The sequence below is a fragment of the Vombatus ursinus genome, unplaced genomic scaffold, assembly GCF_900497805.2.
Source record: "Vombatus ursinus unplaced genomic scaffold, bare-nosed wombat genome assembly UNPS02014810.1, whole genome shotgun sequence".
Classification (NCBI taxonomy): domain Eukaryota; kingdom Metazoa; phylum Chordata; class Mammalia; order Diprotodontia; family Vombatidae; genus Vombatus; species Vombatus ursinus.
In genome coordinates, this window is record NW_020954588.1 from 9,035,273 (window position 1) to 9,060,745 (window position 25,473).

Consider the following 25,473-nt stretch of genomic DNA (forward strand, 5'->3'; position numbering starts at 1 on the left):
GTCTCAGAGAATGTCTCTGGAGTGAGTTCTCTCTTCCCTGTCTCTGTCTCAGAGAATGTCTCCGGAGTAAATTCCCTCTTCTCTGTCTCGGAGAATGTCTCTGGAGTGAGTCTAATTCTGCTCTTCACTCTTCCCTGTCTCTCTGTCTCGGAGAGCTGCCCCTGGCATTCTAGAACTTGGCCTCCCCCTCCGGTTCTGGGCTGCTCTTGATGTGACCTGGGTAGACAACTTTAATTAGTTTTCTACTGGAAACTGTATCCACGTCTTTGATTAAACTACGTTTTTGACCTTGAACTTCTCAGTGCCCTCCCCTTCCCTTTTTTTTAGTTTCCTTAACAGTTTCCCCAAAAGAGGAAGAATCAGTTGGAGAAGTTAAGAAAAGAGAAAGAATTTCTTTTTAAGTGAAGTTAAATGAAATATGATGCAAACACTAGTAATATAAACTTCTGACTAGAACGAGGGAAGTAAAGAAAAGTACATTTAAGTAAAACTGGACTAGGGACCAAAAGGACTAGCAGAGTCCCACAGTGTTACTTCCTCTTTCCTGCATGTCCTATCCTTTTGGACATGCCAGTGCTGGACCAGGGCAGAGCTCATATATTGAAGTGGAGGAAAATGAGTTCCATTTCGCCATAGGTTTTACTGTTGCTTATCGAGTCCTGTGTGTAGCTCTTTAGCTGGATACTGTTTACTTTTTACATAAAGCAACAAAAGTGTTTTTTTGAGCTGTCACTTGAGCTTCTACATAGTTACGTGTATTGGTGGCTCGTATAACATCTTAAGATTATGGTAGACTGTTTATTAGGAAATAAATAAAGCAGTGGGATGAGATCCTATGCTGAGTCACACTTTCAAGCAGGAGCAGGAAAGTGCCTTTTATGTGGATGTGTGTGTGTTCCACCCCCGCTCCCTCCTCTCTATTTTACTATCTTCCATGTGTTAGGAGAAACACTTAGGGCCCAAACACAGGTAGTATTTATGTGTCTCACTGTGTAGGGTGTTGGAAAAAAGAAAGCGGTTTGGTTTTAAAAATGCTTTAAGTGAGAACATAATGCAAGCAAACAGGGAGACAGGGTAAAGATTACCGTGGCTATGGGGAAAACATTTTGCGCCATAAAAAGAAAATCATTTATATAAATCTTGATAATGCACACTGGTAGGGAGTGTGTTAGGCCTGACATTTCAAAGGAAGAATTTCCCAAATACTTCTGTGATTTTTAACTTAAATCTTAATCAGGACTCACTTTCTTGAAGAAATATCCTAAAGTAATTGTAAAAACCAAATAACCTTGAGGGGATATTTATAATCTATGCATTCTTGAATCAAATCCTGAATGTTGTATTCTTTCATTTACACTGTTTTCTGTTAATGAAATAGAAATTCTAATGATTCTTATATAAGCATGTTCTCTGGGAGAATATTTGGAGTAAGCATACTGCAGAAGACTTCAAAGTTTTTATATTTATTTTGTCTTCAAAAAATACAAATACGCTTTAGCATTTGAGGAAAAAGTAAATGATGAACTAAATGATTTTATTACTGTATATTTTAGACAACTGGTTTATTAGAAGCAATCATTACAAAATAGATCTCTTAAGAATGTCAGAAATTTAAATCATTTGTTATGAACATTATGGTACCTTAGATATATATTAAAAAAATAAGTTTCAGAAGCTAACACTAAGTGTTGCTTTCTTTGCTCTAGTTCCTATTTCTGCTTTGAAGTTATTTCCTTGGCTCTTTATAAAGCATTTAGTGCCAGAACTTGGGACCTGGGGCTTTTTTCCCTCCTTCCTTAACTGATTTCATTAAACTACTCAGGCTTGGTTGCATGAGAACTTTAACAGAAAGTTATTCTTAGTTACAAGAACCAGAAAGCTAAATCTTCACTTAGCTTATATCCTGCAGTTATCCCTCATCTTATACTAAATCTGCAGAGTGAGGTTTTTTTTTTTATCAGAAGTATTGTCCTAAGTTTGATTAAGCCTAAAGAATCCCAATAATTGCTTCAAATGGGTGGCTAGATAAGTGAATAGGATGTAGGGTTATAGATAAGAGGTCGGGGTACAGAACATTCTATGTGTAGTATTTGCTTTTTAGATTGATGGTTTTTAACTTTTTAGGATGGTTGTCATATTGTTGGCTGAAGTGGTTCTAAATGATGCTGTTAGTACTGGTAATTCAAATCCATCATGACTGTACTAATATTTTGTAATATTACAGTGTGAAATGGGAAATGGAATCATTTAAAGAAAACATTTAGGTTTCTGTTACAATTTATGACACTCATAAATTTGGCCTGGTCAGTCATGTAATTTTTACCTTTTACTTACTGTGCAAGTACATAGAAAATGGCATGTTTTTTAATAAGGGAATACATTTGTGTGAATAAAGCCAAGGTCAATTTGATAAAGACTTGGAAGGTTTTTATTTAATAAGATAAGACATTTTTTAAGTGTGTAGTTGCAATAGAGTACCACCTGTTTAAGACTTGATGGTCACAAAACTCTTTCTGAGGACCTCAGCCAGATTACTGAAAGTCAGAGAATGTCTCTTCCACATATACATGTATAGTGATGTGTGTACATAGGATCAAAGCTCTAGAGCTGAAAGGCCTCCAAGGTCATGTAGTCCATCTTATTTTACCGATACAAACAAATGGACATAGAGGACTTACATAAGGTCCCATAGCTAGTGTGTGGCTGAGCATTTGCCTTTTTTTTCCTGACAATAAAAAAGTCTGTATATCTGTTATTGTTTCTAAATTCTATAATCAAAACAGGATTCTGTAAAGCTGTGTGATAGACTGGAGTAACTTTGGTGATACACTGAACTTGAATTTGACTGTAAAAATATGCATTACTGACAGCTGTCATGAGGCTCTTATGCATCTGGTTTTTCCTTTTTTCTATTATCTTCATTCCTTTTCCATCAAGGGAACATATACAATTGCATTTTTAGTCTTCATAACAATTCAGAAAGTTTTCCAGGAGAGGGAGCTACTTGGTGATTAAAAAAAATCATGATAGCTCCTTCTAATTTTTTTTTTAATTGCCAAATCCCAAAAGAGAAAATTTTCTCCTTGATTAAATTAGACTTGTAGTTTAAAATACAAACAAACCAAAATAAAAAACTTTTGTACTAGTAACCCCACCAAATTGTACTAGAGTTTCAAGTTGTAAAATTTCTTCTTTAATACTGATCCTTACTTTAGAATTTATAGCATTATAGAGTGTGAGAATTGTGTAGAACTTGAGCTTGTTACCCACTTATTTTCTGTGCTTAATAAAAATTGAATAGTAATGACCCACAAAGGCCTTCTTGTATGTAGCAGTGGTATATGTTGTGAAAGCAGTAGATTTTTGACCTGATATTGGGGTCAAAGTATCCAACTCTGTCTTCCAAGTTGGATAAAGTGGGCCAAATTACATTCACTTTGTTGTTGCCTTGCTTTACACTTAACCTGCCTAGTTTGGGGAAATGTTCTCTGAGTTGCAACTTTTTTTTTTCCTTAAGAAAGTGTGTGTTTCCTTTCTGTTGGATAAGAAAGGAGGTTTCAAAGAGAGACAGACAGACCGAGATGGAGACACAGTATTTGGGATAATGACAAGAAATGATTTACTGAAAGCAGGGACCGTCCCATTCTTCTTGTTCTTGCCTCATCTTTTCCTTGTCTTTGCATTTCCAGTGCTTTCATATTGTCTCCCTGAAAGATACCTCAGTCCTTTAGGGTGTGATCTGTTCTTATACTGCCTAATATCGGAGATTAATTTTTTGCAAGGTGATTGTACATCTTCAGATCTGAGTTAATGGTGGTATTTTAAGAACAGAAAAACTACAGATGGGAGTAGAACATTTAAATTTGTAGAAGATAAAAGGAAATTTATTTGCAAGGATTCAAGTAGTGAAGGTTCTAGCCCAGTCTCTGCCAGTAACTTTGATGTGACTCACTAGGTAAATCCCCTTTTTGCCTCCCCATAACCTACTTCCTATTTTAGATAGTCTCAATGAGAAAAATACATTTCAGCTCCTCTGTATAAGTCTGTGAATAACTAGCACATATGTAGGAAATAAATGTCCAGAGTAGGGGTTACCACTCAGTGATTGTACGCCTGAAAAGTAAGTGTGAACAGGGATGAGGTTAAGTATTAGTTTTTTAATGGTCTGGAGAGGAGAAATCAATACTAGTCCTACTTCATAGAAAATTTAGCTTGGCAGTAAGTTCAGTGTTTACCTATTGTTTACAAAGGGTGAGAAGTGACTTTAATCTGATAAACAGAATGACTTTAGATTGAAACATTTTATTAGAGATTAGCAGATTAATTTGAAACCTGTTCAAGTTAAGGTTTACCTTAAAATATCGGAGTCTAAAAGTCGTTGGCAGGACAGGGTTACGTTTTAAAGCTTTTAGGTTATTCCTAGTTAGTTTTGATTTATTTTCCTTGCCTTCCAGAATAATTTGTACAGGGAAAGAACTATATTTTAGAGGTGTAGCTCCATATGGAAGTTCTATATGCTGAGTTAAAATCCAGCCTCAAACATTTACTAGCCGTGTGACCTTGGGCAAATCACTTAACTTTCGTCTAGCTCAGTTTCCTCATCTGTAGTCTGGATAGAATGTTGAAACTGGAGTTGGGAGGACCTGCCTCAGTCACTAGTTTTGTGATCCTGGACAAGTCACTTAATAATCACTCATCTTCAGCTTGTGACTCATCTGAAAAAGAGAATAACAGCATCCACCTCACAGGGTTGTTGTGGGGCTTGAATAAGGTAATACGTGTAAAGCACTTTGCAAAACTTAAAACCTATGTAAATGTTAGCTCTATGTATTGTGCTGGAATCGGGTTTAAGTGAACATCAAGAGCAGCCTTGAAGAGAATGGAAGCCCAAATAAAAAGAGAAAGAGCTCTGTCTTTTTACTTAGGGTTTGGGTTTGGGGGGGATTGTTGTTGTTTTAGCACTTGCTAGATGGTGTAGTGGATAGAGCTCTGGGCCTGCAGTCAGGAAGATCTGGGTTCATATTCTACTTCAGGCACTAACTTAAGGGTGTGACCTGGTACAAGTCACTTAACTTCTGTTTGCCTCAATTTCCTCATCTATAAAATGGGGATAGGACAGCTAGGTGGCTTGCTGGGCCTGGGGTTGAAAGACTCATCTTCCTGAGTTCAAATCTGGCTTCAGACACTAGTTTTGTGACCCTGGGAAAGTCACTTAACCCTGTTTGCCTTAGTTTCCTCATCTGTAAAATGAGCTGGATAAGAAAATGGTAATATCTTTGCCAGGAAAACCCCAAATGGAGTCACAAAGAGTCAGACACAGCTGAAATGACTCAGTAACAACAACAAAGATAGTGGTAATAATAACATCTACCTCATTATTATGAGGATCAAGTGAAATAATAATTGTTGTAAATGCTATATAAATGTTGTTATCTTTATTATTATTTTCTCACTGGTGTGTTTCTTTGATTCATTCTTCAGCCTGCAGTTTGAAAGTAGACAGCTGTGAAAGGGGATTGACACTAACCAGCAAGCTTGAAAAACTTAATCTTGACTTTAGGCTAAAAGGTTATGGTGCCTAGGATGCTGTCAGGGCTCAATATATATTGATGAATTCTGACACTTATTAAACTTCTTGCAGCTTTTTTTGTGATTAACTCATAACTCCAAGCAGTGAGTCAGCAGTGTGATTTAACAGCAAAAAAAGCTAAGGCATATCTTACAGGAACAAGGAGTTGACAGGTCTGTTGTACTAACTTAGAATATTGGGTTCAGTACTGGGCACCATGTTTTAGGAAGGTCATTGACAATCTGGAGAATTGTGAACAACATTGAAAGCAGATGTTCTTTTTCTGGGGTCCATAAACTTTTTTTTTTTAATTAGAGAACTGTATTTCAATATAACTGATTTCATTTATAGTCCTATGTATTTTATGTATTTTAAAATATTCTGAGAAAAAGGGTCTGTGTATTGGCTTCTCCAGATTGCCACAGGGGATCCATTGAGATCAAGAAATAAGAGCTTTTGATCAAGAAGCAAGGCAACCAGGATCTTGAAGGACTTTAAGTCCATGATGTATAATGGATGGTTGGTTGAAAGAATTAGAGACCAAAAGCATAGGTGAATACATGATAACTGTCTTTAAGCATTTAAAGAGCTATTGATTGGAAAAATTATTATATTAGGAGCATTTGATAGAAATTATAGTGAAATAAATTAAGACCTGTTGTCAAGAAAAACTTCATAACAATTAATTATCCAAAAGTGGAATGATATTCTTGGGCAAGTAGTGGTCTTTCTTCATTGAAGCTGTTTAGCAATGGTTAAATGAGCATGTCAGGTATACTGTTGTAGTGAATTCTCTTTGAGGCCTGGATATGGTTTGGACTAGCAGGCCCATGAGTTTCTTTCCTCACAGGCATCATCTGAATCTGGAGAATGAGCTCCTGTGGAGAAGGAGCCAGCTGTCCCCCCACCCCCACCCCAGCTGCCCACTAATTGTCTCTTAAGGGGAAGGCAAGCCAGGCTAGCTGAAGTAGCAGGGTAGGCCAAGGGAGAGACTAGAGACAGCATGTGCAAAGAAGGTCAGCTACCACATTTATCTTGACCTCCACCTCCTCTCAAACACTGATGGAGACAGCCTAGGACCCTGAGCCCAAGAACCATGAGAATGGCAGTTTCAAGTCCAGGGCCTTCAGTCTTCACTCTTGGAAGCAGCCCCTGTGGGGATGCAGCGTGACAGCTGCTGCTGTAGGTGCTCCAGTCACATCTGTTGAAGACCCAGAAAAGAAAGTGCCTGTCACTGAAGCCCTTGGAACGATCAAGCGTCCGACACCAGAAACCGATGTGATTTTAATAGTAGAAATGACACTAAAAAGAAGCATTACCATCTGCTTTGCTGCTGCAGTAGTGTAAGGACCATGAGATCTTCCATCTGATTTTTCAAATATGACATCTCCCCCATCAGAATGTGGGTTCCTTGAGAGCAGGGGCTTTCTTGCTTTTCTATTTGTATCCACAGCGTTTCACACAGTGCTTTGAACATTATAAACACCAAATAAAAGCTACATTCATTATAACTCAGGAATTCTGGGATACTTCAGGGAACTATGGTTTCCTTGAGTTTGTTTCCCCTGTTGTAAATCACAACCTCTCCAGTGCTTAGGTTGTGGCGCCAAAAATCGATTAGCTATTGGCCAGACTTCTGATATTGAACCTCTTTCAGTTTTAGTAAAACTGGTCCTAGAGTGTGACCTTTGCCAAGTCACCTGACCTTTCCTATAGCTCAGCGTCCTCATCTGTACAATGCACAGGGTTTGACTAGAGAACTTGTGTGGTCCTTTCTAGATCTTAAGTCCTGTGAACCAATAGAGCATTCATTTGCTTCACTAATTCTTTAGTGTTTCTTATAGTATTCAGTCTTGGGACTACTGTCAAGTGCAAAACTCTAGAGATGATTAATTGAACTGAAAGAAGGGACATATCAGTTATTTTGCTTCATTTATCATCTGTAAGTGGATATGACAGAAACTCTACCGCCCCTGCTTTTGGGGTATTGCAGCAAAGTCCCGTACTTTAGGGTCTTTTGATATCTTTTTGGCACCTTCTTCTAGATCCTTTTTTTACTTTGAATCATTTTTTCATTGTCCTAGTCTTCCACGTTTCTCTGCTAAATTCTAGATGTATTGTAATCCTCTATGCAAAATGCTGCAGTCAAAGAATAGAGAAAGAAAGTGGTAAATGACTTAGCAGTATTTGAACTGAACAATATCAGAGACCTGGTTCACAGTTTGCACTTACCTATCCCCCATGCTGCCATCTCCCTCACATGTTGCTTATGAGATTTAACAGCCGTGACTGTCGTTTCAGGTAATGAAGGGGATGGAGTTGAATGGAAAAGCATTGATTAAGCACTTACTAATCTGTAATTTTAGTGGGGGTTTTCTTCTGCCTGGTTAATTGAAAGTGTCTATTGTATGGAAAAGCAAATGGACGTGAAAGGCTTTGATGCCAAATCAGCCATGTCTTCTCCCAAGTTCACTTCAGAGCGTGCTGTGTGTATCTCATTTATGCATAAATTATTTGTATGTTACTCTCCCCCATCAACAGAGTTCTTTTTTGTTTTTCATTGTATCTGCAGTGCTTAGGCACAATGATTGACACATAGTAGCCACTTAATAAATGCTTGTTGACTTGACAAATAAGAAAATACACCACTGTTCACCTTATAAAGTTTGAAGGATCTGGGATCCATAGAGTTGGAAGGAACTTTTCAAGGTAATTTGAGTGTTTCACACAATTCAGGAACCCCCTCTACCATAGACTTAACAACTATTTTAAGATCTGTTGTGTTTTATTTCATATCTGTTGTCTTGAGCAACAGTTTTTGGGTCCAACTTCTACCCCAAACTAACTGTGTATTTGTAACCCTGTCAGCCTCTCAGTGTGCCCAAATAACTCTCTGAAACTCTTCAGTTATAGGATAGTTTCATATCTTCATTGGTGGGAAACATTTCCACTCTCCACCAACAAAGTCACAGATGGTGTGTGTGTGTGTGTGTGTTTTCTTGGGAATCTGCATATGGGATCAAACTTCTGAAGATGGAGGCCCTTTACAGACATAGCCTCGTTCATTTACAGTGAATTGCAGAGCACTTAGAGCATATGAGGATGTCTAGGAAAGGGAAGAGTTGGAATTGGTAAATATATGTGGTACTCAGAAAATGATGCCTTCTTGTGAAGACTAGCATTTGTTACTTCTGGTAGAGGGAATTGGTTGCTATAACTGAAGAACAAGAAATGTCTGGTAGAAGATCTAGGTCTGTAACCAAAATCAAGAAGGAAAAAAAATGTCAGATATCAGCTTTTTCTCTAGTGTGATGAAATCACTCACTGTATTATATGGCAACCTGAGGCAGAGATAATTATAGAATTGAAATTCTATTACAGTGAACTACAGGGTCTCTTAGACTAATGTTTTACTGTCTTTTAAGATATTTCCTGACATAAGCAGACCATTTCTTGGGACCTAAGTCTTTTGACTGTACAGGAATTTTGTTGTGATCATAGAGTATTTGTAATGGGCTCTGTCCTGTACTAAGCTGTAGAAATCAATAAACTAAGTTCCCACTGAAATTTCAGTTAAAATTAGATAAACATTAAATCATCCCTGTGATTTGCTACATTACCCTTCCAGACAGTTCATACAACTGTGAACACATTACATTGTTTTTCACTAGCACAATTCACTAATCTCGATAAACAGCTGTTATAACATGCGTTACTACAATGGGATTTGGATTTAAATTTGAACCACCCCCCCATATACTTGGTTTTGTGTGTGTGTGTGTGTGTGTGTGTGTTTTGTACTTTTTGATAGCCTTAACTTTCCAAGAACTTTCAATGTTTGCATTTTTGTTTTTGGAAATATTCATTTCTGCTGAAAATCTACCAGAATTTAAGTTTTCATGTTTTAACAATTAGATAAAAATGATTTTTTCTAAAGTATTAAATTTTTTTGGTTGAAGTTTTGCTTTGAGTGAAGGAAAGAAATAAGCTTCTATGTTCACTTGTTCTATGGTTTTAAACAAATTATGGCTATTATATTTCATCATGTTCCTTTTCCTTGGAATATTGTAAAATGATACAACATTTTCATACTCCTTTGATAAAAAGGAATTGTGGCTCTAAGTTAAAATTTTAAGTTGAATTAGACCTATTAAAATACTTGTACAGATTAGGAGGGGAAAAATAGAAAAGTTCCAAATAAACTGACAGTTTCCATTGATTTTATTGATACATATATGCATCAAGAAATATATTTATATGATTCTGTCTAGTTCTATGCAAAATCTTTCATTCCCTGTTTTTAATATGTAGCCTAATACCCTTTGCTTTTCATCCACAGGCCTGGCAGATAATTTTAAATTACAGTTTGTAGGTATTCACTAAGTTTTTCCAAAGCATTGGTAACTTATTTAGATGTTTCATAATGGCTTAAAATATTTAGACAAATGTCCTAAACTAATAACTCTTAAAAGTTTTACTGATTTTTTTTTGTTTGTTTTACTTGGTATCGTGCTGTGTGTCAGGTATTTATTGAGTAGTGGTCTGAGACCCAGCATGTCTCCAGTGAATGTTTAATCTTTTTCTTTATGTACAGAAGTTAGAAATCTTAAAAGTAGGTTCTATAAAAAGAACTTGTAACTCTGTACAAGGTGGTGTTAATGTGCTTTTATGTGGAAACTTTTTTAAAAGTCATATAGCTATTTAGACTTTTTTCTTTTCTTAACTTTAAGATTAATTATTAATATTGGACAACCTTCATTTTATTTTCTCCTATATTAGAAGATTTTGTTTACTTCAGTCTGGGACCTTGGCTTCAAGCCACTATCCATGTACCCAACACTGCTACTGGTATCTTCTGAGATTTATTTAGCTTGAGGTTTTCTTTTACTGAAGTGATGGCTGTGAACTTCGGATAATGGGGCTGGGTTTTTTTTTTTTCCTTCAATGTTGGTAGTATTTTAATATTGTAATACTCAAACCATTGCATAGTTTTAGTGTTATTTTAAACATTGATAAACTTTTAATACACTAAAATGCCATTCTTAAATATTGCTGGCAATGTAATATAGATGTCTTTTACAAGTTGTCTCAAAAATGACAAAATTTCACATATGATGCAAAAGTAAAGCTAAATAACTAAACATAAAATATACACATATTATTAAGCTAATGTTTACTTCTTTAAAAGTTTTTAAACATTAACCCTTTTTATGGCAGACAATCAAGCCTGATTTAAATCCCTGAACAGTGAAATGGAGTGCCTTTAATATAATTAGGATTGGAGTAGTTCCAAGTTTGTTTGAATGTCTCAATTTTTATTTACTAGAAACTACTTTGAGTAAATAAGCTATATATGATAATTAGATAAATAATTTATATTACATTTGTGCATTTATAGACCACGGATACATTGTTAATGAACAGTTCCTTATAGAACCATATTTTAGTTTTTGAACTTAAATAGAGTACAGTAAACTTTGGCAATACAATCCTTATCCTATTTTGTGTTTGTAAACTATAGACAGTAGGGAAGAAAGGAAATAGCTTAATGTTTGATGTCTTTAATATTTAAGCTGTAGTTTTTAAGTTGTTATTTCTGAAATTCTGCTTGACCATGGGCATTTGGGCCAAAGCCATTTTTTTTTAATTCAAGTTTTAGGCTTTAAAAAAATACTACTATTTTGAATACTCTATGGCTGAGTTACCAGAGTACCACAGTGTGTTCAATGAAATTTTTTTCTTAATGAGATCTGACTATTCTGATTAGTCGATGAAAAATTATTATTACATCAACTATAATATGAATCCTTTTAATTAAATGCTTCTGAGAGATAGGTAGCAAACTATAAAATGACATTTTAGAATTCTTCTTATAGGATAGCATATCGAAATTTCAGTTAACGTTGTCAGAATCATTGTAGGAATATAAAATTGCTCAATGTGACATTTGTTCATATATTTTATCCTCTTCTACTTGTGACTTGGGTAATGAAGTGTAGATATGGCTGTCGTTTGCCAATTGGAAAGTAGCCAAAGACGAGGCATTTGTACATGTGCAGATGTTGGCAGGGTTCCCTTTTCTCTTGTTGTCAAAGACCATTTTATTGCCACAAAGATATATTTGTCTCTGTTTTACAATGTGGTGTGTGAATATTATAACAATATTGCATGGGGGGAGGTTTTTGTTTTTACTTTTACATAATAAACTGTATTTTCAAATATTAGGTTACTTGTACTTTAAAATGGACATTTATTCTCATGGGAAATATTAAAGTCTCTTGCAATCATCTTAACGTTGAATTTATAAGGACAAAGGAATGTAGAAAAAGTAAGACTACTTTAATTTTAGGTTTGGATTTTCTTAAATACTAGTGTTTGATTGTAAACATCCTGGCATTTTGCACATTAGATATAAATGCATCGCTTTCTCTTTTACCTTTCAAAAAGAAGGGAGAAAAAAACCCCTAAGTATATTATAATATTGATGACTTGCCTAATTTATGTAACTTCTACCAGAGAGACTTTTAACTTTGAACTCACTTTCTGATTCTTCATTAAATTGAATAAATCCCTTTAACTCATTTCACGTAGGATTTCAGATCACTAAAATAAGGTATATTCTATATAAAGTTGCCCTCAGCCCCAATATAAAATGTAATGATATTAATTTTATATTTTTTAAAACTCAGACAATCACAAAATCACAACATTTGTGTTTTATTATTGATCCAGTTGCTGAAGACCAGACCATCACCAACTAGGGCACACTACTCTACTTTTTTTCTTCCTCTAGGACAGAAGTTCTTTACCTTTATTGTGTCATGGACCTCTTTGGCAATCATTGAAGGTTCTTCTCAGAATAATATCTCCAAATGCGTGAAACAAAATACGAGGATTACAAAGGAGCCAGTTGTTGAAATTCAGTTATCAAAATGTTTCCAAAAAACCAAGTTATGGACTCCATGTCATGAACCCCTGACTCTCACCAGTGCCTACTAACAAAAACATAGTCACTCCGTTAACTTGGGTCCCTGATCAACCTCTTGTCTCATCTCTTCAGTCTCCCTTTGAAATCTCGTCCCTTCAGGAATATTTTTCCCCTTTATAACACTTTCTATGATGCAAATTTTTCTGTGACTTTTTCATCTGAAGACATGCTTTTGTAAAATAAACTATGTTCAAAAGGCAGTGTGCTTTTAAAATATTTCAGTTCAATTCAACAAGCATTTATTAAACCTCTGTGTGGCAGAAGAAGCATGGCCTAGTGAATAAAGCCAGTCTTAGAGCTAGCAAGATGTCAGTTCAAAATCTTTCTCTCACAAGCTGTCCATGTGACCCTGGACGTGTACTTAACCGTATAATTTCAAGGAAGTGCTAGCCTGTATTGGCAGATCTAGTTTCCTCTGGGGAGTTTTCTATAGCAGTGAATCATGGGTCTGGCTCCTATGCTTATCAGGTACTGACTGCTAGCTACTGGGGATACAAAGACGTATATAGAGTAACCCCTGCTCTTAAGGAGTTTACAGTCTAAGGCATGAAGGAGAGATGCTAGAAGAAGGATTTAGGAAAAAAAAACCCAAAATTTGGCTGTTGGGGGCAAAAAAAGCACGGAGGAGGTTATTTCATTCATTCAAAAGTAAAAATTTGATTTTTAGCAGTTATCAAATCATGGGACCACAGATTATATATCTTATCCTATATATTCAATTTAAAGATGAATTTAAAGGCCCATCATATAGTCAGTGCTTCTTAAACTGTGGGTCATGACCTTTGGCAACAGTAAAAGGTTTCTGAACATGCAGTGACCAAAAATTAATTAAAAGTGAAATGTGTAATGAATCATTGGTATTTCTGGCAGCTCTTGCTTGTGTTGTATCCTGCAACTTCACTGCAGCCTTGGTTCTGAATGTAAGACTTATACACTTTGCACTGTGGGGCATGCCCTCAGGCCAAGCAACCCCACGGTATGCTGCTGAAATGCAAAAAAGGGGTCAGGAGTGGGAAAAGTTTAAGAAGCCCTGGTTACATGACTTGCAGAAGGTTACACAAGTAATGAGAAACAGAGCTGGGATTTAAACTTGGGTACTCCAACTACAAATCAATGGCCCTTTCCAAACATACGTATATATGAACATACTGTGTTAAGTGTTGGGAATACAGATATGAGTAAAAAAAAGACAGTCACCTGACTTCAAGGAACTTATATTCGTTTGTGGAAAAACAAGACTTTTTTTTTTTTTTTTAAAGGACCTGAAAAGCAAGGATGGGGAGGAGGTAGCTTTCCAAGGAGCATGGTGGTGAAGTCTAGAGAATGGAGGATGGCTATTCTGGCTTCTTCCCCAGAATGGTGATTCTGAACTCCCAATGGAGGAAGAGGGCTGTAGTGGCAGAGGGATTTCACCCTGGTGAAATCAGAAGTAGCATTTGTGTGTATTGCTGGTGGATTGAGAAACTGAACTTTTTTGTTCAGTTTTCCATTATGTCAGACTCTTCATGACCCATTTGAGGTTTTCTTGGCAAAGATAGTGGAGTGGTTTGCCATTTCCTTCTCCAGCTTATTTTACAGAAGAGGAAACTGAGGCAAACAGGGTTAGTTAAGTGACTTGCCGAGGTTCACACAGTAAGTGTCTGAAGCCAGATTTGAACTCGGGAAAATGAGTCTTCCTGACTCCAGGCTCTATACTTTATCCATTGTGCCACCAAACTAAACTCTACCCTATGAGTTTTATATCTATGGATGATCCTGTCTATCTTTTCCAATAGATATGGGTTTCTATAGGTGGTATTTTTGTACTCTTAACATACTTTACTTTTTTTTAACTTCCTGGAGTGGCTAGGTAGGCAGCAGCAACTTGGTACAGCAACCCATGATAACATATTTTCATAGGGAAGGATGTTCCTTAAAATGATTCTCCTGTTGATCTGAAAGGGATTCTCTTTCAAGGAATTGTTTATATCAGAGGTGTCAGACATGACCATAATACTCCAATTGAGAATTATTTGACAAATAAATTTAATAAAGCTAATAACAAATAAATTTAATAAAGATAATTATATTACATCTTCAAATTAAGTCAAGAGGCTTGCAGGGATCCTTATGTATGATTCCCCCTTTCCATTTGAGTTTAACGCTACTGGTTTAGGTCATTGCTTTTCAGCTGTTTTTCATTCCTGTGCATTTGTAGAATTATTGAATTTTAGATCTTGAAGGAATCTCAAGGATCATTTAAAATATTCCTAAAAAACAAAACGAAACAGATTATGGAGTTGATGCCCAGAATGGTTAAAAGATCACCTTTGCGGTAGTAGGCCCTAGAATTAGAGCTCAGGGTTTCTGACTCAGAGTTCAGTGTTCGTTAACTATAGATATACCTTAAATACGTATCCCAAACATTGGTTGAAAGAACTTGAAAATGCTTAATCTGGAGAAGGTTGACATGATAGCTATGTCCAGATATCTGAAGGACTGTCATATGGGAAAGGAATTTAAAATAGATACATTTTTTATAGCCTTTGAAGGGAATGTGTAGATGTAGCAGAGAGTCAGTATTAGGCTCCATGTCAGGAAAAGCTAATAACTAGATTTTTCTTGTCCATTCTGATCCATTTACTGAAATGGTCAATGAGTTAGTAAACCAGACTGGATTACTTCTAGGAAACTGTTTTGTGCTTTTAATGACTACATTTCTGCCTGAAATAAAGGGCCATCTTTCAGCACTAATTATTCTGTTGGTGTTATATGGCTCTGAGTCATGGAATGCAATGATCTGAAGAAAAAGATGAGCCAATTACAGAATATGTCTCTGGTGTGGTGCAATGTCAAGAGATTCCAAGGAAGCCCCCTGCTGCAGCACATGATAGTGAATCCCTTCTTAAGAATTTATGCAAGGACATGTATCAGAGTTGCACGGTATAGATAGATGTGGATGGATTGTAATTAACTTTGCTAAGGGTAGCTCGGTGGTCCGATGGATAGCACACTGGGCCTGGAGTCAGGAAGAACTAAATTCAAATCTGACCTCAGTTATTTACCAGCTGTGACTACCATGGGCAAGTTACTTAACTTCTGTTTGCCTCTGTTTTAGCAACTATAAGATAGGGATAAGAATAGCACTTAACCTCACAGGGTTGTCGTACGGCTCACAGGAGATAATATTTGTAAAGTGCTTACTTAGCACGCTGCCTGACATATAGTAGGCACTGAATAAACAATTACTCCTTTTCTTTCTCATTCTTTAATGGAAATGACCACTTTGAGGTCACAAATATGTCAGAGTATGGAGAGGAAGAATATTTCTGTCAAACAGATGGAAGAAATTATTGGAGATAAAATTGATATTTGATTATACACAAATAATGAGATTTTTATGACAAACCAGTACCTCTAAAACTAAAAGAAATAGATTGAAGAAAATATTGGAAATAAGTAGGGTCATAGATCTGCAACTAGAGGTAGCCTAGGAGGCCATCTGTTCCAGCCTTCTCATTTTACAAATGAAGAAACTGATACCCGTGGATGTTTTGGCTTGTCCAAGGTCACAAGAAGTACATCAAATAAAGGTCTATCACTTAGAAGCTACAAAAAACCTGATATGTATCTATAATACTAATATTCCCTAAAGGAGCAGTAGCAAGGAGAAAATGTAAATTGTAAACCATGTGAAAAGATGTTCAGATTCCCCAATCAGACCTTTGCAAATCAAGGTAGCCTCAAGATACTACTTATGGATCCACTAGAATAACAGAAATAAAATTCAATATTGAATCTATGGGAGAAAGACATTCTGATACATTATTGTTGGGATTAATCAAGTGTTTTAGAATGCAGCATGGTAGTATTCAATGTCAAAATGGATCCCACCTAAAATTCCCTTTCCTAGGACTTTACCTGAAAGACACTATGCAAAGGGAAGAAATGACAAAGTACAAAAATATTTATTGCCTATTTCTAATATAAAACAACTGGAATCTCTCTTGTATATCTAAAAATTGTAGACTGCTTGAATAATTTATGGTATCTTATTGTAAACGAATAATATAATAGCTACCCCTCTGGAACCATTCTCCCAACTCCACTTATTTATAGTCACAAGGTCCCCAGAGAGAGAGAGGTGGTTGACTACTCCTACTCAGAGTTCTATCATCCTGTAGCCCTTAGGGGGATGAGTTTCTAACCAGTTCCCAGTGGTATGCTTCCCATTTCAGTCAGCCTGTTACCTCAATAACTCTTTAGCAAAGGGCATTTATTAATCAGGCATAGCCAGAAGGGTTGGTGTAAAACATTCCCTTAAAATCATGGACACATTCTCCCTTTGTTACCTCACAAGCCCTGGCAAATAGAAGTCATTTTCTTCCTTTGTGGCATCTTCACGAAGTTCTCTTTAGGCCTACCTCTTTACTGAACTCCATGGATCAATGTTTTCACAGAGACCATAGATGGCACATCTTTCCATCATAATCTTTGAAGTAATTGCTGTCTTTGAATAACTCCACATCGCCCTGTAGGTGCTTCCATTGTGGTTAGCCACTAGTGCTCTGGTGGCCACTGCTGCCACATCTGCAATTCTCTACTGTATTGTTGGAGGAACTTCTAATAGATATCTAAATTCATACAGTTCGTACAGTGATATCTGGAGCAGATTACAGTGGTAAAAAAAAAATCATCTCTGCTAGCATCTTTTCCACTTTTATTCTTACCCCTTTTCTTCTTAAAACATTAAATCATTTGTAACCAGCATAGTGTTACAAAATACTGAAGAGGATTTTTTAAAAAAATTCTTTCCAAGGGGCAGTTAGGTGGCGCAGTGGATAGAGCACCAGCCCTGAAGTTAGGAGTATCTGAGTTCAAATCTGGCCTCAGACCAAACACTTGACACTTACTAGCTGTGTGACCCTGGGCAACTCACTTAATCCCAATTGCCTAAAAAACAAAACAAAACAAAACAATTCTTTCCACTGATATCTTCCTTAAATTTAGGCAGCTCTCAGTTGTTGGAATGGATGGGGTAAAGGAGTGATGAAAATGAGCAGAGTTTGTGGTAATTTTTTAGCAAAAAAAAAAAAATTCTACCTTTTCTGTTAATCTTGCACCAAAGCTTCTCACAAATCAGAAGATTAATTGGTATGATTTTGCCACATTTTTATCTGAGATGCCTTTGAGCAATGAAATGGCAAAGTAGTAAGCAGGGGGAGTCGTGAGTAAGATTCACCAGTAGTGTTAAAATAAGTATTTTATGAGTAAACTTGGGGAAAAACTCTTAGTGATATTAAATTTGTTTCTATTGCTAGATGGAATTTTTTCAAATAGATTTCTATTTCTAGATGAAATGTTTCCTCTAATGTAAGAAATGCCTTCAACGTGAGGGTAGCCAGTGCCTTAAATAATTGATTTATCTTGCATAGATTTTACTTTGTTTCATCTAATAATCTGGTCACTCATTTGCATAGATATTTAAAGAGTTATGTGAATAGATTAGAGAGTGCTTGAAATGTAACTGGAGTAATTTCATCAACATAATGCAAACTTTAGAAACTGACATTTAATGCATAAAATTTTGCTATCTTTTAAATTTTTGTTCACTGAGAGTGCATGACTGTGAATTTTCTCTCATGCCCTTGTATTTAAGAAGAGGCTTTACCAGGTAGCCAATATTTTAGCAAATTTTCTTTTAGGCTGAATTGGAACATCTCTATAAAGTATATAATTATGAAATAGTTACCAGATAAAAAGTATTTTTACTAGTCCTTCTTCCTCTAGATTGTTAAATGGTATTAAAAGAATTTTCTAACATTCATCATGTGTAATGTTTGGCTATCTGTTAATAGTCAAAGATGCCACTTCTGAAAATTGCTGTTGCTGTACTGGAAGAGAATGACCAACAATTTTTTAGTCTGTATATTATGAAAAGATGGTTGTTGTCTCCAGGCAACATTTTTCTATATTTATATTTACCTCTTAGTGTCTCATCCATCCCTTATGCTGTCTTCCAACTATTCAAAACCTCACTCCGGACCTATCACCTTAAAATTGTCCTTATTCTACGTTACAGTTCCTTGTTTCTCATTCTAATATCAAAGGGGAAAAATCCCCCAAAACTTAAGGGCATGTTAGTGCCTTAACCCTATTTGCATGTTAAAGTGCAATTTGCTAATACAAATTATTCTCTAAATCTTGGGATTTAGAGGAGAGATACTCGAGGGTTTCCTAGTAGTTTTGTCCATCTTTCACACCCACTGGTAACAAACTATACCTGTGTCCTAGCTTGTTCTAGCTCAGAGGGAAGAGACACGGTCAGCTCTCGTTGTGTTCCTTATTGTTCATTTGCCTAATCTGTCACTACTTTTCTACCCATGCAGGGCTATGGCACATGTTTTTGAAGCTGGGCTTGAGTGTCTGCTTCATGTTAACTCATCTTGTGTTTGTTCCATTTCAACCCAACAAGCTGTATTAAGCAGATGCTTAGAAGTTAGTGGGGAAGATCATTTTTCTTTATTACCTTCTCTCTGCAATGCTCTGTCCACTTGTTTTTGCTCCATGCCTAGGTCTGTAATGTCGATTGGAGTCTGGCCTACAGCTTCTGGTGCTGCTTAGCCTGGCAGCAATTCCTACCGCTACCAAGTTGATATGCTTGATGGATTGAGTCTGTGTCATAGCCTTATGATATTTTCTTAATTATATTTAATAAGTTTTGTTTTTATAAGGGCCACTCAAACATGTCCTGCTTATTTACGTATTAAGTTACAAATATGTGATGTTCTCCATCCAGTTTGATAGTAGGAAAAGGTTTTGTAACTCCGTGTTTATTATACAGCAAAATAATTTTACTTATTGGTGATTAGAAAAAATGGGGAGTTCTGTTATATGATCAGAGTTGCTGCAAAGGAGAATAGGGAAGAGAATAACTTGAAACTCCAGCAGAAATATTTGAGTATGTGCTGTGTGTAAGACAAGCAAATACTTCATGTCACCTGCAGCCCTTACCCAACAGCACTTGATCCTTGAAAATATTTACAGGTAAGAGCTTTACTTCAGGATAACAAATAAATTTATTCAAGCTATTAAGCCAGGTACAACTTTATTAAGTACCTTCCTTTCTCTTCTTCCACCTCCCCCTTTTAAAAGCTTTTTGTTCTGCCTAGGATGTTTTCCTTTGTGCAGCCTGCTGGTTAGAGCATGACGGCCTTCCCCCTCTGCTGTAGCAGGGGTAATCATTTTCCTAAGATAAGAGATTCAGAGCTTGAAGGGACCTCAGCAGCCATCTAGGTAAGCCCCTTTATTTTACATTTGAGGATAGGTGACAGGGTCACATAGGTAGTAAATGGCAGAGGCAGCATCTGAACTCTGGTCTTCTGATGCCAGATCCTTTCCAGTGCATGTCTGTTTAAAAAGGCCTAGCCAGTCTTCCTTATAGTCTAGTGATTACAGCTTTAATGACACTGGAATTTTAATAAGGTTTAATAAGGTTGTAGGGAAATGCCCTTAGATCATAAGATCTCAGACTGAGAGCTGGAAAACAGTGGTACTCAATCAGTGGTTCTCGCACCCCTTGGGAATTCCCAATGTTAATCCAAGGGGTTCATGCTAAAAATTCCTTAGCACCTTATACAGTCAGTAATTTCAGAATGTTAAGAAGTATATCAAATTACCAGGGGTATGGATGGGGGGCGGTGGTTTACAATATTTGTTTTGTTGAAAGGGTTCATGGAACAAAAAAAAAAAATTGTGAGCCGTCGATTCCGTCCAGCTCCCATATTTTATAGGGGAGAAATCTGAAACCAAGACAAGTAAAATGATAAGGCCAAGGTGATGAGGTAGTAGCATATGATGGCACTGGACTTTGCGGCCAGATCTTCTGATTCTGCTTCCTCTGATCTTCTCCTACGCAATACTGGCCAGTAAAGACCAGCTGCAGGACCTTAAAAAGCAAATACTTACTATGTGCAAGACACTGTGCTAGGAGCATTTCCAATAGAGATCCCATAGGAATCTCAAATGTAACATGTCCCAAACAAAACTCCCTCCTCCTCCTCTCTCTTTACCCTGCAAACTCACCCCTCTATTGAACTATTTATGTAGTGGACAACTGTGTCTTTCCAGGCACCCAAATTCAGTCAGAATCATTCTTGACTTTTCTTATTCACCCCACATATTTAGTTAGTTGCCAAGTCCTATTGAATCTACCCCCTACAATATGTTTTGCATGTGTTCCCTTCTTTGCATCAATCACCTCTAGGGATCCTACCTCTCATAGGCTCTCCCCCTTTGGATCCGTTCTCCACATAGCTGCTGTGGTTATTTTTCTAAAGCATGGTTCTGACCAGGTTAAACCCCTACTTCAGAAACTCCAGTGGCATCCTGTTACCTCAGTAAGCCAAGCAAATTCCTCTGGCAGTTAGAGCTCTTCATAACCTGGCTCTCTAACCTTTCTTTCTTAATTATCTACTTGTACATTCTCTTTTGTACATATTCCAGTCCAGCCAGCTGGACTACTTGCTCATCCTCTTTTCTATCTCCTCTCTCTGTACATTTGCACAGGTTGTCTCCACTATCTGGAATGCACTTACCACCTAATTTTTGCCTCTTGAAATTTCTGTTTTCCCTCAAAAGTCAACTCAAGAGCTAACTCTACATAAATCCTTTCCTGATGCCCATCCCAGGTACTAGTGTCTCCAGAATCCAGAAAATCTGGATTTGAATCCTAGCTGTACCAGATACTTAGTGACCATTGACAAGTCACCTTCCCTTTCTGGCCTACAATTTTTTTGTCATGTGTAAAATAAGAGGGTTGGGCTATATGACTTCTAAGGGCACTTTTAGCTTTAAATGTTATGTTCCAATAAATTATTTAATTAATTGCTCCATTAGATTATGATCTCCTTGTGGGCAGGCACTTTCTTTTGCCTAAATCCCAGTGCTTGGCACAGTGCCTGGAGCATAATAAGCTTAATAAAAACTTATTTATTGATTGATGTGATAATTTGAAGACATCTCCTCAGTAACTGTCACTTTAGCCAGAAAAAATAGTAATAACTGTATTTGAATACATCTTTATTTTTCAGCCTGCTTTTACTTACAAAGTTTGATTGGATCTTGGTGGTAATCCAATGAGATGCCTAGAATAGATAGCATTCCCTTTTTTTGCAGCTGGAAAGGCTGGGGCTTCTGGAGGCTGAATTCATTGCCTAAGGCCACATAGATGAGTTGTGATTCTGGTCCCGAGGCCAGGTTTTGTGACTCCCAACCTAGGGTTCTTTCCACTCCAAAGCATTAGTATATTACCTCCCCAGTAACTAGAATTCTAGCAAACTGGAAATCATCCATGCCTTCTCAGCTGGCACAATTCTTAGCCACGTTGGGCTTCCTCGTAGTGGTCTTACATTTCATGGCTGCCAGCGGAACAATCAGACCTTGACACTACCAGCCCACCTTCCTAATCATCTTCGTCTTCAGTAATATCCTTTAAACTGCTTCTTCACCATCAGTCATCATTGCAAATGCATTTCAGCCTACTTGCATTCAACATTTGTATCCCCATTGCCCTTCAAATTACCTTAAACTTTGCTTCCTTGGAGAGTGTGATACTCCAAGATACAAGGTGTAGTATTACCAGGAGAACTTGGTGTTAAAAAGATCAACTTGAGGTTATTAAAGGCATTAATTGCATAATTCCCCAATTTAGCAGACTGTACATTTACATCTCTCTGTCTATCTGTCTTTCTCTCTGTCTTTTTGCCTATCACTATACATTTTTAAGTCTTTTAAGATCTTTATGTGGGAGTTAGAAGACCCTGGGGTCTTATCACAAGTCTGTCACTTCACATTAGGTAAGTCATTTTATCAATCATTGTCCTGGTTCCCTTATCTGTAAAAAATGAGAGAGTTGGACTAGAAGGTCTCCAGGTACCTCCAGATCTTATATGATCCTATGTGAAGGTTAGGTTATTTCATGAAAATATGTATTGTGTGCAACTATGATTGGTGTTTACATATAGGACACAGTTACATTTTTTTTTGTATGCTTAGAATCCCATTTTGGGGATTTTTGGAATTCCCATTCTGGGAAGACAGAATATGAAGATAGTTGGAAAAGAATAAGACAGCAACATCTGAAACCATCGATGATTGAAAGAAAAACTGTAGTAAAATGGATTCTCCTAACACTTAGCTACAGTTACATTAGTTGACTATATCTGCTTCTCCCCTTAGAAAGTCCATCTACTCACTCCCTGTCTGTGAGGCATATTTGAAACTCTAGCTTGTCATTTTCTGTTTTGCATTGATGGCCCTTTGCTTTAAAAAAAAAAAAGTTCTTTAGCTTTAGTGAATATGTTTCCCAGATGCTCCTAGAAAACCATGTTAAACTTCATTTTAAAAGTTAGCACAATGCCCCATTCTTATTTGCCCCATTCTAATTTCTGTAAGAATACAGACTGCTGCTAATCTTTGTGGCTAGTTATTCCTGTCCACTGCTGCAAATCTTACATAAGAGTAGTGGTTATTCTTCTAAAATATCTCTTGGTCTTCACTAGCCACCCCATTGAATGTATTCATTATTTAGTCTGCCCATAGCATGTGGATCTTAAGGTGTTCAGTGCATGTCGTGAATATCATAACTAGGCATATCATGTTACTATGAATGTGAAAAGGGCACAGACTATTTAATTCTTGATACTTTGTAATATATTTCATACAGTGCTTTTTAACAGTTTTTCAATCCATCATATTAACATAGCTTTGTACAAAATATTAATTGTATTTTAACTTCAGGAAGGTGTAACAAAATGTAGATATTCTAGTATAAATTGTTGTATCAAAAAACAAGTTAACATAACCCTTTACCACTTACAGTAAAAATCTTTATTAGTAATCTATACTTATTTAAGTTAATTTTTAGGGCCCTGCATTAGCTATCCATTTCTAAAATATCCATTGGATAACATTCTGAGATGGCATCAAACCATGGTTTTTTTCATTATTCTTGAATTAGGTTTGGAGATTTTTTGATTCCGAAAACATTAACGTGACTAATTTTAAGCCATTGTTGCCCTCAAATCAAACAGTGAAGGTATAGATTTGTGAATGGTTTTCATTCAACTCTTGATAATATATTTGTTCCTTTCAAAAATATTGAATACCTTTATGCTTTAATCCTAAACTTTATTGCTTGCTACAGTGAGACACTATCCCAGATATATCATTAATTAAATTTGATAACACTTTTCTATGTACAAAAATGTACTAGTGCATGCTGCTGCCTTGCTAGTTTTAAATCCTATACTAATTCTCAATTGAATAATATAAATTTAGTAACAGTATACATGCCACTGAGCAGTTTACTGCTACAGTTTTAAAAATTTCAGATGAATGTAATTTCCTGGCATGTGATGTTTTAAGTTTTTGGATTATGTTCAGTATTAGAATAAGATTATAGTTCACATTTGCACATTACTTTGCACTTGACAAATTTCTTTTTGATATTCAGTCATTTGATTCAACTTTAGGTGTTAAATGTCTATTATATGCATAGCAACTTGTCAGGTAAATAAAGGAGATTAATAAGACTCGGTCTCTTCATTCGTGAAGTTAACAATGTAGAAGGAGCTAAGTCACCTATGATGTGAATAACAATAATAGCAATAATGATAAAAATAATAGCTAATATTAATATAGAACTTACTATGTGCAAGCAGCTAGACACTTTGTGAAATGAAAATATTACCTAATCTGATCTCACAGTAACCCTGGAAGATAGGTGCTGTTATTATCCCTATTTTACAGTTGAGGAAGCTAAGGCAAACAGACTTAAAATGACTTGCCCAGGGTCTTAATCTAAGTTTCTGAGTCTGGATATGAATTCAGCTCTTCTTGCCTCTGGGCCCAGCTCTCTGTGCACTGTCACCTCGCTGTCAAATTTTGAGGCTGATGAAGCAAACTAAGGACAACAAAAAGGTGAAGGTTTGTTTGTTTGAAGCTATATAGGGTAAAGAGAAGTACAGGTTTTTGAGAACTGGGAGAACTCAGGTGGTCATGATGATCTGAAAGTAGAAGAGAGAGTTCAGGACTAGAGATAAAGATTTGGGGTCATCTACACACTTGATAGTTGAAGCTATAGGAATTGATAAAATTGTCAGGGGAAAAAATATTAAGTTGAAAGAGGGTCAGAGACAGAAATTTAGGAAATATTTGTAATAAAAAAGTTAGGAAGGGGAACCAGGAAGGGAGACAAAGTGGTCATAGATGTAATAAGAGAACCAGGAGAGTATAACCCCAGTCCAAAAAGAAGAAAGTAATCAACAATGTTAAGCCTCAGAGGCAGATGACTGAGAAAGGGTCTTTGGTTTTGGCACTGTGGGGGTCAGAACTCTTTGACAGCTAGGAAGGATTAAAGAATAGATGAAAATCATGGGGAGTTTTGAATGAAGAAAAGTTCATTGTATGATTTCAATATTGGTAGAGGAAGAGGCTAAGTCAACAGGTGCTGCTCAGTATATGGTATTGGGGCAGGCTGTGAAGGAGAGAAAAAAAAAACGTTGCTTTGGAAAATGAGTGGGAAGATCAATGAGAATTGAATCACCTTTCTAAAAAGCAGTGATAGATTTATAATGAGTGAAAACAGCACAAATTTGTGACTATCCAGTGAAATCTAATAGCCTGGGAATTAGTAGAGACTACCAAGAGTTTTTTTCAGAAGGTCAGGATGTGTGAGATTCTAGCTTTGGGGACTAGTTAATCGTAAAATAACTGACCCTTTTAGTCAAGACAGGTTCTAAAGGAAAATTGAGTCAGAATGAAGAAGATAACCAAGCAAATTTTGATATATTTAAAGACATACGTGACCTAGACTGTCAAGCTCTGGAAGATTATAGAGATAATTAATGAATAAGTATATGAAAATGCAATATTT

At 36.5% G+C, this 25,473-nt stretch overlaps 1 protein-coding gene across 1 annotated transcript in view; it reads left to right on the plus strand.

The window, feature by feature from the left end:
• DIPK2A (divergent protein kinase domain 2A) overlaps positions 1-25,473 on the plus strand; it is a 36,595-nt gene that overhangs the window by 1,043 nt on the left and 10,079 nt on the right. The gene's annotated exons all lie outside the window — the stretch shown is intronic.